We start from the raw sequence: 21,268 nt of genomic DNA, 5'->3' as shown, positions 1-21,268 counted from the left end.
ACATCTTTGTCACATATGGTCCCTTTCCTAAGCTTCTGATGTTCAGTTTATGTTAGAACTTTTGAAAGAAAGTTATGTTTACTCCTGAGGTCATAGTTTGTGAAGGGTTGTACTGGACTTGATTATACAGAAATATGTTTGCTACATCCGTGGCCAAAACATTTGAGACATCTCTCCCAATAATGTAGCCCAGTTGCAGTGTACATGTGTAAATATGCATATACAACAGATTTTTATGGGAAAAGGTAATCATGAGTCAGAATGCAATTTGGAAAAACAAATGCAAATGTTTTCAAGATCTGTAAAGACCATCATTAGTTGTGCGACGATGGCTCAGTGGTAAAGCAAATTGTCTTACAGGTGGACGATTGTGGGTTTGATTCCCAATGCCACTAGTCTACATGTTTATGTGTTCTTGGGCATAAGACACTAATACTATAGATGTGCTCTATCGTGAGTGAATGGCTGTGAATCACCATTTACCAGTTTTAGAATTGGACGAGGTGCAAAACTACAACTGGTGTATCAGCACAGGGTCGACATAATTGTGACAGGTTTTTAGTAACAAAGCCGACGTTTTATTACTTAAACTCACCAAGAAGAATATCATATTTACTTTTAGTTTAAAAAAAAAATTTAAGCATATTATACAAATTTCTCCTCATACTCAAACACTCAATAACATGACGGTATCAGTCTTTATCTCAACATATTTACATCTTTCCAAATCCGGTAGTGAGACACAAGAAAATCAGATCAGTGCTTGCTGATTGTTTTACCAAGCTTGGATAGACAGAAGCACTTCAGGAGACGCAAATGTGAACAAAAGCAGATGATTCCCAGCACTTACTAAACCCTGAGAGCTGGAAGAGCACCTGGACTTTGAGAAGTCTCTCTGTCTCACTAGAGTTGCTGTGTGAAACAGTGAACTAAGCGTGTTAATGTTCCTTTTGGGATATGTGTAGCATTAATCATCTGTGTCGTCACTTGTGATATCATTTCAGTGCAGTTAGAAACACTGCATGGAAGTGAACAAACTCCTGACCCACACAACCTTGTGTAGTTTGTATACTGGGGTCTTAACTGTTTACTATTAAGGGTCTTTGTTATTGCTGCAAGACACATTTCCCCACAGAGGCAGTAAAACTGAAATGAGTGAAATAAGAGAAACAGCACTCCTGGCTCCTAAGCAACCGCCTCCTGGTGCAAAGCTAAAGCTGGAAGGAATTGTGTGTGTGCACACAAGCACAAGCTCACACACTCAGACAAAAGCAAACTGGCACACATTTCACTACTTTCTTACTTCTCTGTCATCGTCATTACCTCAGCCATCTTCACTGATGAGTGAATGTGCATCTGACGTGCACGTGGTGAATATTTGTTTGTGCCACAGAGAGAGAGGATGTTGTTTATTTGCTTTTCATTTCTGTGAATCAGTGAAGGAAAATGAAGCCCAGCTGCTCAGTTAATCTCATGATGAATATTCCATGTCGCTTGAAAACATTAGTGTGAGACAGAACATGCCCCATGCAGGACAAATAATGCCGCAGAGCAAACGACTCATCTTCCTCACTCCTGACAGTTTCTCAAATGATTGCCATTCTTTTTTGCATCCAGTTAAAGCCAACAGTGTAGAAGGTGAAATGGCCTGTTTGGAACATTCCTTCATGAATCTTTGACAAAAGAAATAAAATCTCTTGGAGGACAAAACATTTCCTCAAGAAACCCAAACTCAAAAACCTCATTCAGCTGGAGCCAACCCAAAATATTATTATTTATTTTCTTTTCCAATAACAGTGTCCTGATAAGATGGGGGTGTTTTGCTTTATGACCTATATGGGTCTCAAATTCAAATGACCTAGGGGGGCACAAGTCGGGTCAGGAGGGGTGCTGGTGAAGTCCAGCTGTATGGGATATGGTGATATTTTTCATTTCATTTCATTTTTTTTTTTTTTATTTACAATAGAAAGTAATTTATAATGCTAAATTAAAACTGCTAATATCAGAAAAACACATTAGTGGTAGACTGCATGAAGTCAACTAGGAGGCCACATGTGGTCCTGGTTTGAGACCTCTGCCATGCAGGATAAATAAATGCACAAAAAAGAAGAAATGTGCGGAGCTGTAAAATATAATTATAATAATTTTAAGGAATGAAAAAAGGTCAGAAAGAAAAAGGGTAATGGCTAAAATATGATTTACACATTAGCCATCATTCTATAAATGCACAATATACTGAAAAAGACCTGAAAAAGATAATTAATAAGGATAGCTTACAAAGAAATAATAATACAGATGTGCTGGCTGCACATATTGAATCTATGTATTCCGGATCTGCTCCAAAACAAGTTGTTTTTTTTCTAAAACCAGAGCATGAAATGCCAACACATACAGGGTCTCACATAATTTGATTGGAAATATGATGATGCAGACATTAGTGTGACAGCAGGCAAATGGTTCGGTGGTTCTCTCTCTCTCTCTCACGCACGCACGCACGCACGAACACACACACACACACACACACACACACACACACACAGAGCGAGCATGCAAGAGAAAGAGAGAGACATCAGCCAGGCTTCATTTTCTTGGAATCCTACCAAAAGGGGGCAGCCAAGGCAAATTGTAAGCCTTATTGGAAAAGGGTCGTTCCCTCTGAATCATTTTAACAGATTCCTGAAGGAAGAGAAATTCCAAACATGCATACATTCTGCCAGAAGTAAGCGTGTGGGGGGAACTGCTGCCTCAAATCCATATAAGTCGACAGGGTTTTACTAGTATGACCAAACAACCCGGTATCAATGATACAATTCTCTATTTATAGATGCTCCTCATGCAACCCTATTTCCACACTGTGGCTCTCTACAGATAGCAATGCTATGCAGGACTTTGTGGGATTCAAAGGAAAGGGACTACCTAACAAGGGGCTCTTCTATAGACAAGTCATCATCATCGTTGGAGGGACATGTCACTCGATCCAGGCAGGAATAAATTACAAGCATCATCAGCGCATCGGTATTTTTGACTCTGTTTAAGCACATGCTCACTTACAGAGGAGGAGACGAAACAAACTGTAGAAACAAAAACCTTCTCTGCAGAGTCAGACTGCTAAATCGGATGCAGAGGCTCAGGACTTTTATATGAATGCATTATTATTATTTTTACTTTTATATTTTGAATAAAACAAATACCAAATATTAAATACATGAAAAAAGGCACTAATAGGCTGAGAGACACTGCTTGTGTTTTCCTGTAAAGGTACTATATTCCAGTCACAAGGGAATGTGAAGAATGCAGAATGTTCCAGGTCGCAGAGGATTCAAGGGGAAGAATGCTAATCCTCTGTTCCGCTGCAACTACACAATAACAACTTTGGGGATCGCTGCGGAAACCTGAGAGGAGTTATCTTAGCAACAAACATGACCTCGGAGGAGAATGGGAGATATAATATATGAGAGAGTGAACATAAAGATGAGAATTTATATATGCAAGTATGTTCGGTATCAGTTTTTAGAGCAGGAACAAAGCACAGCAAGCAGGTTGTCGTGTGACTCTTTCAACCACATCTAACCCTGCCCCCTTTTCACCTCAGTCATTGTTGACAAAAAGGTATAGCTTTTATCTAATATTTATATTTTATTTATAGTTTATAAAAGATTATTCCCAGGCATCTGCAAAACTGATTTTAAGAAATTTGGATGACTGATATAATTCTGCAAAACTAATTATAGCTGTCAGCCATAGTGAAACTTTAATAAGGCATTTCATTCTTCGTAAACAGATCAACAAAACCTGTGTGTCCATGTGTGAGGAGAGGTAGGCAGCCTGGCAGACAGTAGGGAAATCATTCATTATTCACAGTGGGGCCACGGGGGAGGGACAGCAGGGAGGAGGGGTGGGTGTTAAACCGGAGAGCTGCATGCTGGACCAATAACAGTCAGGCAAGGGGCGGATCTAACGCCCATGACTGACATGTTATTGAGTCTGGAGCAGAGATGGTAAACAAGTCCTCCCTTGAGCAGGCATGGGGGGAGAGGGGTATGGAGGGAGGCGGTAACCATAGCAATTAAGCGCTGGCTTTTCCACAGATTTGGACAAACCGCAAAGTTAAGCTCTGAGAGGGACAGGAAGAAACTCAACAGACTGGTCAGAAGGGCTGGCACAGTCTTGGACTGTCCCCTGGACCCCATTGAGGAGGTGGGTAAAGAGGAGGATGTTGGCTAAGCTGACATCAATCATGGACAACCCCTCTCATCCCCTACATGATACTGTGGGACTGCTGCACCGGCAGCAAAAAGGAACGATACTGCAGGTCATTCATCCTGACTAAAGTCAAACTTTACAATTCCTAATGTAGCACTGCAACCACCTCCACTTGTACTACTCCACCATTACTACCTCCATCTTCTGTGCCTACTGCCTGTACACTAGTGCTTTATCCTGTGCAAAGGCCAAAAGTATGTATCCACCTGCAACATACAATATTTCTTTACATATTTCACAGCATATAATGTCCATATTTTTTCTGTATATAATGCACATAGACTTTATTCCTTTTTTTCTGTTTTACCTTTCTTTAATCCCTTGCTTTTTTTGTGTTTTTGCTGTCAGCAAATGTAGTAACTGTTCTTTTGCTGCTGTAACAAGTGAATTTATCCTTTGTGGGATAAATGAAGTTGATCTTATCTTTTCTTAATGAAAAATCTACTTACTCATGAACAACAAGCCTTGTTCCAAGTTAGGATGGACTTTAAAAAGGTTATTGTTTATAATTCAAAATGTAAGGAACATGAGAAATGAGATATCAGTCTCATCATCATTTATTAATCATTTATATTATAAAAATTCATAATAAAAGGACAACCTAAAAACAATAAATAAACCAACAAAGCAATAAAAACAGCAACAGTACTGCAGATAAATGTACAATAAATACAAGCATGACATTGTATTTTTCAATAGGAATTTGAAAGTGATAACTGCAGCTGTGTATAACTTCACTGAGTTTAATGTGGAAGCTGCACATTAAGTGACAATCGCACCCTCTTCTTTGGTTCCAGTATATAAAAGGGGCTGTAGCTCTATAAGGCTATGATTAAATTTATCTCTACATCAGCTCCATTTATGAAAGCATTCAATCTGCACACTACAATAATCCACTGCAATGTGAGGAAGCCAGGTCCTCTAGTCTGTGCAGAGACAGAGGCCAAAAATATCAGGTTACCAAAGCTGAGAGCAGTAGCAGACAGTAAGGTAGCAGAACAGGAGTACAGTAGGAAGCTCCACTATCATGGGCTGCTGCAGCCTGGAACCGGGCTGAGCCCCCTGATTCCACCACACCCGGCTCCCTGAGCTCCACCAGGCCACATCCTCATCCGGCAATCCGATCCTCCCTGGGAGCCCCGAGTGGATCACTCCAGACACTTGTTTGAACCTCATCAGCGAGAGAGAGAGAGAGAGAGAGAGAGGATGCTTCCCCCACAGCCAAAGACAAACCACATCAGGGACTCCACTGCTGTCAGCTACAGTGATAGAGGGATAACTAGGGCTTTGGGCAGTATGGGATATACTTTTCATGATATAAATAATTCAATACATATATATATATACATATATATGTATATATATATATATATATATTTATATAAAATATATATAAATACGTTTAGAAAATACAGTTGTTACCTTTCATTACAGATAATATAACTTTATTTATTTGGCTTTTTAATGTTAAATAAAGGATCTTTACATGTGTTAGAAAACCACAAATATGGTCATAATTGTGCTATAACACAAATAATTCGACTTAAAATCAAAGGAGTGACTTTTAAAAATAATATTAATTCCATGCATTTTTAATCTATATATATATATATATAATACATGTATTCGATGTAATTAATGATGACTATCAATGCAACAGCCTTTAAAACCAGGAAAATACATCATATACATTATCATGATAATATGCCAACATCCAAAATTGAAGACCATATTTGTCTCATGTCACGATATAGATATATTATCAATATATTATCCAGCCCTACCCAGAGCAGAAGTGGCACAAAGAGCAGCGCATGTGTCTCTGCTAGTTTCTAAGTAATACTTGTGTAGTGAGCAAATGCAGTTGTGTCCCTCAGTTCACAAAGGAATATTGGTTTTAGGATTATTTGTGGTCAGGCAGCAGAAAACCACTGCAACATTTTGTCTTTTATGTTGGTCAAATATTGACAATTCTGCTGTTCAGAACACAATACATATTAACATTGTAGTCTGACTGCAAGGTTTCTCAAAGTCAGACTACAAAGTCCAAGAAAATGCAGTTGGGAGTTGAATTTCTCTTGGATGTAATACTTTCAACTGGACCTAAACTGGCCTAGATGCCTTGCACAGTTTCACAGTTCCTGTCCATAGGCTGTGACGTGAAAATAATAGAAGAAACTGGCAAAAGCATAACAAAAACAGACCAGAAGTTAATTGAATGGAGAAAGTAGGGCTGCAAAATGACTCACAAAATAACAAAAATTGTACGCAAAATATATGGAAAAATACTGCACTTATTTGCTGAAGTTCAATGTGTTGCATACACACAGCGATAAGTGAATATGCCCTCTGCATTTGCAAATGAAGAATATATTCACATTCAAGAAGCTGAAACAAATCTTGTTTTAATAATGATAAAAGATTCAAACCGATTATGAAAAAGAGTTGACGATGCATTTGGTAATCGATTAATAATCGATTAATCAAGTAATTATTTCAGCTCTAATATCTTTCAAAATAAGCAGAAAATGTTTTTTTGTATCATATCACACATTGAATGTATATTTGGGTACTTTTATTAATCACCTTAGGAAAATTCCTGGCTGCATTTAACCTATTCTCTACTTTGAACCTTCCCTAAAACAGTGCAGTGGAGCAGTGGTTAACCATTGAGCAGCACCTGGGAGACCAATGGGTGTTGGGTAACCAACAGATTCAAACCAGCAAATTTCCACTTGGCCATTGGCTCTTGTAGAAAGACACAACATTTGCTCACATGATATCACCTAGTTGTTAGCTAACGTTGTTTAGGTCTGTAACGTAAGGTTTTTAAAATGAAAATGCCTAATAGTGGCAAACAAGGAAGCACATCACCACCTAGGGTAGCAGAGTGGGACACAGTTCATTCAATAAACCGATTCCTTGCTTGGGCTTGTAGACTGGGACAAGGACATTAAATGGCGCAGTCAAGCAACTTACCTGTGTCCAACTGTTAGGATGTGATTTGATTTGTTATCTTTTCACATAGACAGCTGGCTAACAAGAGCTTGGACAAAACTCTCTTCAATCCTGTGTGAAAAAGGTGTTTGTGAGCCCACTGTTTCCTGCCCCAGTGTTTCTGGGTCCCTTCCACTCCTGTGCCCACTAAAGACTAGCAATGTGTTTTTCACACAACTATGTGCTGGTCTGTGTGTTCAGGCATGCGTGGCATTTCCCCTCGCGTTTAGTCACAACAACACACACAGATACAAATGCACACCCTTTCCCTCTACCCTCAGGCCTTGGTCCACTCTGCAGCTGCTGCTGCTGTTGTTGTTGTTGTTGTTGTTGTTGTTGTTGTTGTTGTTGTTTGCACCCAAGTACCAAGTAAGAAGACCCATTTCATCTGCTCTATTTAGCATTAGCATTGGTAAAAAGCCGATGTCCATGTATATTTTCAACATATTTGACAAGACAGTATGAAAGCAATTTTCCAGTAAAAGCTATAACCTATATTCTGTTTAGCAGAAACCATTTAATGAAAGATATACCTCGATCAACTGTTAGAGAGGCATCTAACAACCATCTCCATTATTATTATTATAATTATTATTATTGTTGTTGTGTGGCGCTCCTCCGTGCTGCTCTCTCTCTCTCCACTCTCTGCAGGAGGCGTGGCACACCTACTTCCACTGAGGACGCTGGTGATCAGCTACGCTGGTGATCAGCTACAGCTCCTGATTGGAGCAGGTGAGGAACCCCAGGCTTATTGAACCCCCTGTCCATTCCTAGACGTCCCAGGTCCCCCATCGCCGTGAATTTCATCACCAGTCTTCACCACAGTCCTATAGACCGGTTTTCTAAAGCCGTCCACTGTTTTGAGTGACTAGGATGGACGGGATTATAAATGAGTATTATTTGAGGGACACCTCAGGTTTGGAAATAAACTAAGACAGGCGAGGTTTGGTCACATGCAACAGACAACAGACAGATAATTATTATATTATTTTTAGATGTTCAAGACCATATTGAGAAAGTTTGTGGATATTGTGAACAAGGACATGAGGATAGGTAGTGTAACAGAAGAGGAAACAAGGGACAGGACAAGATGAAGGGAGATGATCTGATATAGCAAGTCCTACAGGGAGAAGCTGAAAGAAGAAGACACACACTAAACAAACTATTGGGTAGGATATTCCATATCTCCAGGGGCGACGGTGGCTCAGTGGGAGAGCGAGTCGTCTTTCAACTTGGAGGTTGTGGGTTAAGATTCCTGGCTCTGCTAGTCTACAAGCCGATGTGTCCTTGGGCAAGACACTTAACCCCACGTTAATCCTGATGGAAACTGTAGTGTAAAGCAGCTTTGAGTGGTCATCTAGACTGGAAAAGCTCTATATAAAATACAAACCCAATACAAACCAACCATCTTCCCATAAACCCTCTTGAATGCTACACAATGGAGATTTAATATAGATGAGCCAAAACTTTCCAAGTTGTTAAAGACATCTATTCATCAGTGCCCTCTCTGAACTCTGCACGGTTAAGTTAAGAACTGTAGATCAGTTAACAATAATCAACAATCCTAAAAATGAGGGTTAATCTCCAACAATTACCAGGGAAATGTCTAAAATCTCAATATTTAACAGTCTTAGCTGGGATGTCTGCTCTCTACACCGGAGGCCTCAAAGTATTATCTATTGCCCCTATTCATAATCCAAAATTGCTCTATAGACCTGACATCTATTGTTCTGAGTAGTGGTACATTCCTTTTCAGAAGCACCTGCCTCACACTGCATCTGTAACATGAAGACAGAAACCTGCAACAGTCTTCCTCATTAACTCTCCAATATCCTCTGAAGACTCACTCACCGTGGTTGTAAGGATTGAGAGGATTTGAGGGGGGACGGCCCATTTAGCTCTCGTATCATACAAATATATGGCACGGTATCAGTTTAGCTGCACTTTAAATTACATATATATGGTAAATCAAGTATTAATACAACATTTTGTGTCATATCATTTCAAAAGGTGACAAGCTAATTATCCAAAGCCAAAAAAAATAGACCAAAATTATTACGGAAAAAAACAACTCTTTGCAGAACTCATTCTTGTTTTTTCTTACAGATCCTGAGATTTTCCCTCTCACTAAAAGTGGCTTCTAAAAATACCTGACTTCCCAGATATGCTTCATTAAATACAGTGTGTTTCCTGGCAGTGCTGCGCCGGGCTGGCTGGCAGGCTGTTTTTACTCGCTGGGTGACCGGTCAGGGTTAGTGAGAGCAACAAGCACTCACATCTCTTCAGCCTCCTTTACAGTGTACACTACATCTCTCTAGTGACTTTGAGGAAACACTGGAGAAGAATATCACTAAATGCTTGCTTACTTATATAAAATGTGGAGAGTATGGAAGCAAATGTGTGCCATTATCCAAATGAAAATGCATTAGCAGAAATGCTTTTTAATTTTCAAAATGGAGCTGCATTTTGTGACTCATAAATAAAATTAATAATCAATATTTCAAAATGCATTTTCATTTTCAAATTCAAGACCGCTCATTCTGTGACTTAATTAAAATGATAAAGAAAATGACATTTAAGATTTTTTTCAAAATCCTCCAGCAAAAAGGTAACATAACACTTTTTGCGGCGAACATGAAAACGAAAAAGCATTTCTCTGTTTGCTTTGTCTTTTAATTAAGGCACATAATAAGCAGTCTAGAAGTTGAAAATTAAAATTCAGTTTGGAATATTGATTATTAATTTTATTTATGAATCAAAAAATGCAGCTGCATTTTGAAAATGAAAAAGCATTTCTGTTAATGCATTTTAATTTTCAAATTTGACATTTAAAATGTACCTTTTTGCTGGAGGATGTTTTGAAAATTAAATCTTAAATGTCATTTTCTTTATCATTTTAATTAAGTCACAGAATGAGCAGTCTTGAATTTGAAAATTAAAATGCATTTTGAAATATTGATTATTATTTTTATTTATGAGTCACAAAATGCAGCTCCATTTTGAAAATGAAAAAGCATTTCTGTTAATGCATTTTAATTTGGATAATGGCACAACTTTGCTTACATAGGAGAGAAACATGACAACGTATACACATACTTACACAACTTGGTCCTTCATTCATTTAACATTCATTCTGTGTGTTTGCAGGCACCGACTAACACATGGCTGTGTGTACCCACCTGTTCCTGACAGCCAGCAGCCCAGAGAACACCTCCAGCCATGGACTAATGTACAAACTGAATCAATACACAGTTTTTTTATCTGTGAACTGTTGTATCATCATCAGAGCATTGGAATAGAGTCTCCAGTAGCTGACATCACACAACTATGGTAACTCTGTCTGGGAGAAACAGCACTGCTCACCACTATAGACGTACAATATACTATATACTAAATCAGTATTTGCTGGGTGTTTTCATCATAAAAGTGAAGATGGTGGATAGATGCTGTGCCAAACCAGTCCGAGACAGGCTAACATGGGAACATTTTACCGGATCCCCACAGATCCAAAGTTATGGAAACCCACAGACTAGATTTACCCAGAGCTAGTCTGCACAGCAATGATAACAAAGGCATTATTTATATTATTATATTATCATATATTATAACGTTGCCGAAGCTAACGTAATGTTATGTTATGCTCTCACCGACTGTTTCCAAACAGGTTTTTGTTTCATACTGACTTCAAGGAGGCCCTAATCCTGACTAAGCATGGCATCATTTGCCTTGAGCTAATGGAGAAAATGTTGTGTTCACTGCTAGCATTCCTACCAGGTTATAATGGAGCGCTCTGCAAACAGTGAGAAGGTCATTCGCTGTAAATCCTGAAATCACATTTCACTTTGGTTCCATTTTGCATGTGAAATTGGGGTATCATAGATTTTGCATTTGTAGGTGTACATTAGGGGTCATATTTATTATATACAAAGCTTACATTGCAGTCTCTACCATTCCCACATGACATTTACATCCATTCTCAGTGATCTGATTGCAGACAGAGATAAGTGCGTCTGTTCACACCTGGCATTAAAATGCATTCTGGAAGAGTCTCCTGTGACCGCATGAGATAAGATCTGGCTTCTCCCAGCCTTCATTCAAAAACACACTGACCCCATATCTGTTTGTGAGAACACAGTTATGTCTGTGTCTGTGAGCAAGAGAGAAAGAGAGATGTCCATTGACCTACCACAGCTCTACAGGCCTGACCTCTCCAAGATGCACCCTTAGGACAGATTGCATTCATGCATGCTCAGGTATGTGGTTGCATGTGTCCTCAAACCACCTTTGAAAGTATTTTTGTGATCATATCTGAGGCAGCATTCAAGACAGATCATGAACATTCAGACCTACACTTAGGGCCTGATTTACTAAGATCTCAAATAGAGAGCGCTAAATTGACTACAGGTGCAGAAGTGGTTAAGACCGCCCTATTTAAATGAGGATTTTGCGCTAGTTAACATGGAGAAAGAGAAAGCGCAGACTCAACCGAAGCGCAAAATGAAATTTGAAGCCACTGAACAGAATGTACAGCTGACGTTCTGTGATGAGCAGATAACTGAGATCGAGGGATATGACATCCTTGAAGGGGCCGTACCTATGTTCCCCGGGTCCATCATACTGCGTTGGTATGATGGACAGCTCCATCATTACCTGACATATTAAACAAAGAAAACTATGGACTATGGATTTTTCGGTAAAAAAAAAAGAAAAAAAAAAGGTGCAGCACTCTCCTCCTGACTCCCCTGCAGCTCACTGGCCAGGGAGAGTGCTCTGCTGTTTCTCTCAAGACACACATAAGTTTATAAATAATAATACATTTAATAAAATAAATCTTATAATAATCAATAAATAAATAAAGCGGATCATCACGGCAGCCGCGGCTGCTTTTTAGTCACAGTGCGTCCCTGGTTTCATCTGTGTTCATTCAGTCAGGCCAAGTTTCCATTACACGTGCCAACAGCCTTTGATCTGACATCAGATGCGACAGGACAACCGATATTAGGGATGCAACGCAACAGGTTCCCCACGGATTGTATGTATCACGGTTTTTGGGCCACGGTACTGGTACAGTATCGATATCTTAACATAAAACTGGACTAGCAAAGGCAATATTACATTGTAAAAATAATTAAAAGCACAGATATAATCAAACCACAAACAATCAGATCAAATGAAACAGGAAACATAAAACCACACAAATTAAAAATAAATAAAGTTTAGTGCTATCCAACAAAAATAGACACAATTTTAACCCACTCACAGAAACTACAACTACAAATACACCAAGCAGATAGTTACATTAAATAGTGATTGATGTGATTATGTATTGCATTTAAATGTGCCTGGAACTGTGGAAACCGGCCTGTGAGGTATTGGTGACGTTTGCGCACTGTGCACCGCTCAGCCAAACTACCACTGTGCCGCCTGCGCTTCGCCTTGCACCGAGAGTAGAGCAGGTTGGAGCTGGACCCATTGAGGAAAAACGGGGAATATTTCACCCTTTTTTCAAAAAAGGTTAGAATCACAAACTGCAGACCAAAGTAAAACCATACCAGTTCAAACACGCATTTCTCCTCTGGATATCTATATTTATTTGATATTTATTCAGATATACCAAATAAGACCTGCCTTTCAAACGTGCTAATTATAGACGTAAAAATAAACACCACAATCAGTTTCAGGTTTGATAAATCACTTTGCGTGTGCTAAAATAACATATTTACATTTTCTCCTCCCAGCACACACAAAATTGCGTGTAAACACCCACATTGCATATGCATTAAGGCAACAACGCTAAATGGGTTGCGAGTGCTATTTTTCCCGTCTGAGAGACGCAATTCTTGTTGTGCCCTGTTAGTAGATCAGCATCAACGCAAATTTGCGTGTACAATCCAGTTTGCACACATTTTTGCTGGCGCAAAGCTTTAGTAAATCAGGCCCTTAGTGCCATCTGCCTGTAACCGATCACTCAGGACGGATGTTGATATCAAGTCTGAATGGGGTTTCCATCTGTAAGTGTGACTGCAGTCTCCTTGTCTTTCAGACAGCAGTGGCTGCGAGCTCACACAGACCGTAGTGAATTGGCATATTCAGCCCATTCCTCCAGTGCATCTCTCTCTTCTTTCTCAGTGTCTGCCACCTCACTGGAGCCTGGCATTCTGTGTGCAGTCTCATTTACCACTTCAAATATGACATCTGTTTACAGGGTTTCCATTTTCTCCCATTTAATTTCATTTTCAGGGAGTATCTTGAGGATACACGGAATCCATTTTTGTGAGACAGCCCTCCTTCTTTAAAAAGGACAAGCTGTGTGTTGAACAGGGACAGTTGTGCCCCGAGTTAACATCTGTTACAGCAGGACACTGAGGCTTTTCTCTCCACACGGAAAGCCTATACTGAGACTTTACTCTTTCCAAATGTAATGGTCTGATACAACAGACTCTCAGATGGTAGTACTGTAAAACATAACTGCATTGATCAAGTATCTGCTAGAGGCCCATTGGGGTTTCACCTTCCTCCTTCAAATACACAGACCTCATGCTTGTTTTGCCTTTCCTCTTTGGAGTTAATAGCTTGCAAGTTTTATGGACCTGTGAACAACACAGAGGAATAAAGGCACTTATTGCTAACTATATAGTGTTTGCACACTGATAAGGCTCAAAGGGATGAATGATTGAACATGTCTGACATGTTAAAATTCAACACTTGATCCTTTCACAGCTAAGCATATGACTTAATATAAATATCACATTTATTAAAAGGGGGCTGAAGTTGAAAATACAAAACAAATGTGGTGTGGGTTACCATTTAATGCAATTCCATTAAAAAGCCATTGTAGAGCAGTAAACAATACACTTGTAATAGCTTGTCCTCGTTGGTACTTAAGTAACACAAAAACCAAATATGGCAGTCCCACAAAACCTGTGTAGTGAAGTGTAAAGAGAAAACAAATGTCAGTGTTTACAAGTCTCTGAACAAATTGGAAACTACGTCACCTTCACTCATAGGCTCAGCACAGACACAGCTCCTCAGTTTCAACCTGAGTTTCAGTGTTAATCAGATTTTACCATGACGCAAGTTTCCCATTCACTTCTGCTCTCAGATACAAGCAGTACAGTCATGATATAAAGAGCTTGGAGACTATAGAAGTAGCACAGTCCCCCCACAGTAGTGTTGTCCCCTATCTAATATTTGCCATGCTTGATTCAGGGACAGAGTTTCACTGGGAAATCAACTACAGTGAGATGAGTGATATGATATGCATGGTTCATTAGACTGGGAGAAATGGTTTAGCCTATAAGGTCTTAAAGAAATGCACCAGGGCCAAATGCCAGAGGCTAGAGGCCAAAGGTCTGGAAAGGGTAAGCTATGCCAGGCCAAAATTGACCAGCAACAGAAAAGGAGATTAACTGTGGCCAGAGCAGGACAGCAAAACAGTCCCAAGCCCACATTCCCACATTGGCTCCGAGTGACATCATGGTTCTCTCACCATTTTTCACCTCCTCTTTTCAGGGTGGGTTAAGAGATCTGTTATTTCTCCTCATCCTCTCTCTCTCTCTCACTCTGTCTGCCTCTCTCTCTCCCTCACACACGTGTGTCTGCACACACAGGGATATTTGGCTTATTTCCCCCTTTTAGGGCCCTCAGCAACTCACATGACCTTCCATGTTCAGGAGAAGCGAGGAGTAAAGGAAGAAAAAGAGGCACGAAACAACGAGCGGACACTGTTGGAATGAGAGCTGTGTAGCCTTGGATGGAGGTGCACGAATTGTATTCCTCTGTTGGAGCGGGAATTGCATACTTTGGGCATGTGACATTCGCATAGGGCGACAGAGTGTACCCTTCTCCCCTCACATATGACACATTAATACCATTAATTTCCACCTTCATAGACATAAACACTTTGATTTTTAGGTCTATATCTGATATTTTCATAGCACACTGTCTGACTAGCTGGGCTTCACTGTATATGTCTCTCCAGTAATGAAACAAAAGGATGCTCTGAGGCGGAGAGACACAGGGAAAAAATGCATTGAGAAATAATTGCTGAATATAAGAAATAAGAAAGAAACCACACCATACATTTTCCCAGAGTATTAAAACATATGTAGTAAAGGGATGTGGTGGTTTGGAAATGGTTTGATGACATCTGGAATGAGGTCAATCCATTTGCCATACAGGTGTAAGTGTGAGTGTAAGTCAGTCAGTTGGTGGTGGTTTGAATACTTGCTTTACAGCTTGATTTGATACTTTTATGCATAGGCTATATGACTGGGAAGCTACTTGAAATAAATTATTTGATTCAACCCAATGCATTTCTTTGTTTAGTGTAAATTAATTGTCAAATCTATCACTGCGTACCTTCACATATGTTTCATAAAAGACCCTATGTATGTCACCCTTTGTATTAATCGTTTATTCGTCGAGTAAATCATTTCAGATTTACCTGTCACTTCTTGTACTTTTGAGGTAATGTAATAACTAAATAAAACTGAGACCTTCTTAAGACATCCTAAGAGTTGTTAGTTCACGTGTGTTCTTAAATGTCATGTTTTTTTTTTCACCCAATTATTACATTTTAATGATTTTGTTGTTATATGGAGCAGAGAAAACAGAAAATGTTCAACCTGATTAATCGATTATAAAAATAGTTGATGATTAATTATGAGTCTTACATGAGTCTAAAGACACATTGACAAAGTAACATCATTAGCAATTCATTAAACCCACATTAAAAGTCAGACCATAGCACATTCACATTCATTCAGTAGTCCGTGTTTCGGTGTATTTCTTACTAATACTTTATTTCCGATTTGTGTGTTTGTTACACCCCTATAAGGTAGCCTTTCTCTTCTCTGCTACAATCAGATTGCAATTTCCATTAGAAATTAGCTCTTAGTGAGATTACTGTAAAAAGTCTATGCCACATGGGAGAGATGATTTGTCATACTGCAGGGGGCCTAAGGTACAGAAGTAAGAGATTAACTGGAACTGCAGCAGATAAAGAAGGGTTCTGATCTGCATGGATTCGGCAAAAACAAAAAGTTCAGACCAGGCCAGCAGGGTAAACTACGACAGCCCCTGAACTCCCAGCCAGTGTAAGATAAATAAAATCACTTACAAAAAAGTTTCGGGGCTTTCAAAGGATGGCACGCAGCGTAGAGAGGAGACGTGCCAGCTGAGAGGCAGAGAAATGGGCACAGAGAACAAGCCCGCTTCTAAACACAGGAAGTGCTAAGCCCCCACTGTGTCAAACATAAGACTTCCAAAAATGACTATAAACAAAATACCCACGCTTTCTCCCCCAAACAAACAATGACCACCATTGTGAAATGCAGTGGCACACTAGCAGTCGAGGGAGACATAAAGACACAGTTTGAAAACAGTGGGCTGAATTTCCCTCCCTCCTATCTTTCTTTCTCCTGCTGGCCACAGGCACATTTCCTCCTCTGCTGGAACACAGATAGGGGGACACGCAACTTTGCAGCTCACTTTGGAGCTTCGACTCACAAATAAAAATATGCCTTTGTCTCCCTGTCCTTTCAGACCTCACACGACTCAACGGACAAGGCTGCAACAGTATTCGAGCGCCAATAGGGGGACTACGGCATCATGGGAAATTCACTGCAGACATGTCATACACATAAATTAGGAATGTAAACACCAGTCTGGAGCCATATCCCCCCCTTGTGATGGCCCAAAATTCCTTAAATTGATCCATTTTGTACAGCAATGCATACAGATGGCTGCCAGAAAGAGATCGTCTTCCACATTTATTCAACTAGGAGTAGACACAAAACACATCTAAAATATGTTTCACAAAATACCACACTTAATCAATCTTCATGGTTAAAGGTCTAATGCTGTATGATAAAAAATGACAGTTTTTTGTTTCACTGTCTGATAACATGTAACAAAGGAAACACAGAATTGCTTAACATAAAACTGTAGTACATCATTTTTGCTGTGTTCCACTAACATCAAAACTTGTGACATCACAACGTGTTCACTGTGTTCCAGCTGAGAAAAACCACACACTGCTAGCAGTAACAACATGTCTATGGTTAAACAGGACTATGTGTATGACTAGTTTACTATGAAACAAATTGTTTGATTGTTCCTTAAAAATAGCAAGGATTGACCATTGCAGATTAAAAAAAAAAATCAATAGAATTTAAAGAATGTGAACTCTTGCCTGTGATATTGCAGACTTATGAAAACTTCTAGTGCTCTGTTTCATTCAGACTGAGGGTGTTGCCAGAGACCTGCATTTTAACCACTTTAATGCCATTCTTAAAAAAGATCACTCTGCTCCTTTCCAGTATGTGTGGGAAATCTGCGGAAGGAGGACACTGCAGCAACCTCGTCATGTGCTGCATGTAAATGAAGAGCCTTGAGAACCACCATATCCTTGCCCTCCTGAGATGCAGTATAATGTGTTGGGAGTTATTTCATAAATGTCTTGTAAACTATTATTAGTCTGAGAGCTGGCACATTGAACATCATAAACTGTAACTGGGTTATATTAACTGGCCCATGGGAACACTGCAGCGACTCTGGAACTGATTCAGAAAAATAAAAGTTAAAAAAAAATTGCTGTACCTACAGGAACAGATTTCAATTCAAAGCCATGCATACAACAAAAAAGCATTGTTACATTAATATGTTTACTTATAACTGTGGTATTATGTAATACCTGTAATATGAACAGGTGTTAAATATTGCCTGCATTTGAATGTGCCCTGAGTTAAAAATTAACTAGTGTTCAAATTGGAGGACTGAAGCCATAGCAAGAAACCAGAGGAGGGCATAACTCACACCTGCTAGATCAGTGATCTCCTCCAGAATGCACTTAGACAAACATGAATGTACTTTGGAACAGCCGGTGCTGGGTTGGCTGGCTACAGACAGCCAGGGGGACAGGTAGCTGGCTGAGAGAGGGAATGGGAGCATGCTGTTCAATCAATGAGCCATCAATCACACACACACAGCAAGACGGAGCAAACACAGGAAACAGAAGACCATATCCTTTAACTACCACTCAAAAGAAAGTCATCAAAGTGCTGGCTCTGACTCCAGGCATTTTACCATGGCCAAATTTCAAAGTACTGCTTTGTCTTGAGGTGGTTTGTTAGAGCTAATATTACTTTGCCTTGACCCTCCACAAAGGAGTGTGTGTGAGCTTGTATTTATATTTGTTACATCTTTAGGACCTTTTCTGGCATAATCACTGACTTTGTCAGGACCAGTCCGCGCCGCATGGAGACCAAAACCTGGTCCTAGTAAGGCAGAACTTCATTTCTGATGTGAACTGTGGTTAGGTTAATGTTAGGGTTAAGTGGTAATTGTTAAGGTTATGGATAGTGGTTTGGTTAGGTGTCAATGTCAATAAGGATAGCTGCTCAAACCATGTGTGTGTGTGTGTGTGAGTGTGCTGTTGATTGTATCTACCATTTCCCATTTGTCCTCTTCAACCACCAACCTCCAACAAGGTTTAAACGGATAATATACAAGCAACTTTCAATACTATATGTTTAATACATTTCCTCATGTATTTTCAGAGTCCATTTGTTTTTGCTCTTAATTTCATGGTAACCATATTGACTGGACAGCATAATTAAAGCAAGTTATTTGGAAACTATAGACTGACAAAACAAAGTCTTATTTTTTTTAAAGATAATGATTATAAACCTCCTCTGAAGCTGCTAGTTCAACTTGTTGTGAACCTAAATGAACAAATTGTTTTCCACACTACATCAGTGACTGAACAGACAGTCCTCCAGATCAAAGGGACATTACACCTTCTTTGTCTCAGCTCCATTCTGCCTGAAGGAGCACATTCCTGCTACATGTACACACACCTGAAGTATGTTATTAGGCGTCCGCACTGTCTGTCCTCGAGGGGGGAAAACATGACTTCACTAAGTTGCCCTAAGACCAAGTGAGATCATCCAGCTCTTACACTGTGTTCCCAATATGTCTTAGCTGGACACAGAGCACTTCCAATATGTAAACACAGTTTTGGGTCATCTCCAAGCTGAGCTGCTCCTCCTCTGAAGCCTCAGGGGAGGGTGAAGACAAAAAAAACAGCAGGAAAAGGCAGCCATCGGTGCGGGCACGATGAGTAAACAACACCAGAGGACGTTCTCCTGTCCTTGAGCATGTGACAGCATGTCCAGCTGTCTGCGCTTTCATTCTGTGTCAGCTCTCATTACCTACAAAAGCACACAACCAGCACTCACTGATAGACTGACTGGTTAAGGCCACTGCTGCACGGGTGAGAGCAAAAGGCTATGATCACCATGACAACAACATACATTTCAGACCAGTGTTTCAATGTGTTAGATAATTATAACATATATAATGGGTCTGCCAGATAATATATAATATATATAATATATACATACACATAAATATATATATATATATATATATGTATATATATATATATACATACACATAAATATATATATATATATATATATATATATATATATATATACACACACACATATTTATATACACATATATATATAAACACACATATATGTATATGTATACGTATATATATATATATATATATATGTATAGATGTACAGCCCATCGGAATAGGATTATTCAATCAAACCATTACAAAAAGCTTCAAATGACCTGAAAGATGGCAGCCATTTTGTATTTTCAATTGGATAACCAGTGTTGGCCAAGTTACTCTAAAAAAGTAATTAGTTACAGTACAAGTTACTTCTTCCAGAGAGAGTAACTGAAGTTTGGAAAGTAACTATTACGTTACTTTCAAGTCATTTTTAAATACTCATGTGTCAAATAATTTGGACCCCATCTCCACCCCTCTTTGACGGAACTTGTGTACTGTGCGTGTTCAAATATTTCTGATAAATCTGAATACTATAATGAAATGGACACTCAATACAATACAAGCAGAAATCCACAGTGCACAAATCTAAACTATTTTAACGTTGCTGAGTGGATTGATAAAAATAACACAATATATGTTTTGGAACTTTTGATCTTCTTTATTGCACCTCAACAGGCCAAATAAATAAAACATAGATTTACTCTTTAGTGTGAAATAGAACGAAAAAACAGTTGACATAATACGTATGTAAGTACTATCTTCCTCCTGCACACTAAAACCACTGAAGTGATCTTCTTCAGTGTCGGACTTAAACAGCCTCAGAATGACTTTGTCAGACACAATCTCTCTTTCGTTGTCGCTCTCACGGTCATTTGTGTGTGTGTGCTGTTCTCTTCATCACGCAGCAGTCCAGCCTTTACAAACCCGCTGCCCCACGCTGTCAGCATCCACTGGCAGACTTGAGCAAAAGTTGCTCTTCGCACGAGCGTCTTCTTCGGCGCATTATCTCTTCCACCTGTTTGTCTAATGGAAGCCATTAGCCTGTTGAAATCTATAGATTAGGCGCTTTGTTATAATATAAGCCACAGGGCTCGGCGTTCCTGTTTCTACTGAGTAATGAGTAAGCAGACTAAGCACCCGCCCAACTTCACCTCTGATTGGCTTACCATAGAACTTTACTCAACCTAAGCCAATCGTCATCACTTTTGCGAATGTCTCTTGCTTGATAACTTGTATTTCATTTCATTAGTTGCCCGAGCTTAGTTCATTCTGGGTCTATTTTTGACATTTCTTTAAACGATGCAATGTTTACAGATACCTTTAAAAAAAAAAAAGATCAAACTAGATAAAGTTCTGTTCTCTGTGGATAAGCAGGAAGTCAACGTCCGGATGCCTAGCAACAATAGTAAACAACAACTTTCCGCCATTGAAGTTTAGGATATTGCTTACAATCGTCTCAATGTAAGCACCACTCTTTCCATGTGCTTCACAAAGTGATCCCTCCCCCCATGTTTTTCCAGCGACCTCCTTCCATGAATTTAAGGCCATTTAACTGTCTTGGTGCTCTCGGACAGAAGAGTCATACAAATGCTTGTACAATCGTGCCTGCTCGGCCAATCTTCCATTGAAAATGAA

The 21,268-nt window shown here is 39.4% G+C and overlaps 1 protein-coding gene across 1 annotated transcript in view; it reads right to left on the bottom strand.

Moving 5' to 3' along the window:
- Positions 1-21,268, bottom strand: part of igf1ra (insulin-like growth factor 1a receptor) — a gene marked incomplete at its 5' end in the record, with an annotated part of 109,969 nt that overhangs the window by 30,783 nt on the left and 57,918 nt on the right. The window lies entirely within an intron of this gene.

This window comes from Microchirus variegatus (genome assembly GCF_963457635.1).
Source record: "Microchirus variegatus genome assembly, chromosome: 8".
Classification (NCBI taxonomy): Eukaryota; Metazoa; Chordata; class Actinopteri; order Pleuronectiformes; family Soleidae; genus Microchirus; species Microchirus variegatus.
Note: the sequence above shows the minus strand (reverse complement) of the source record. Positions and strands in the feature narration are given on the sequence as shown.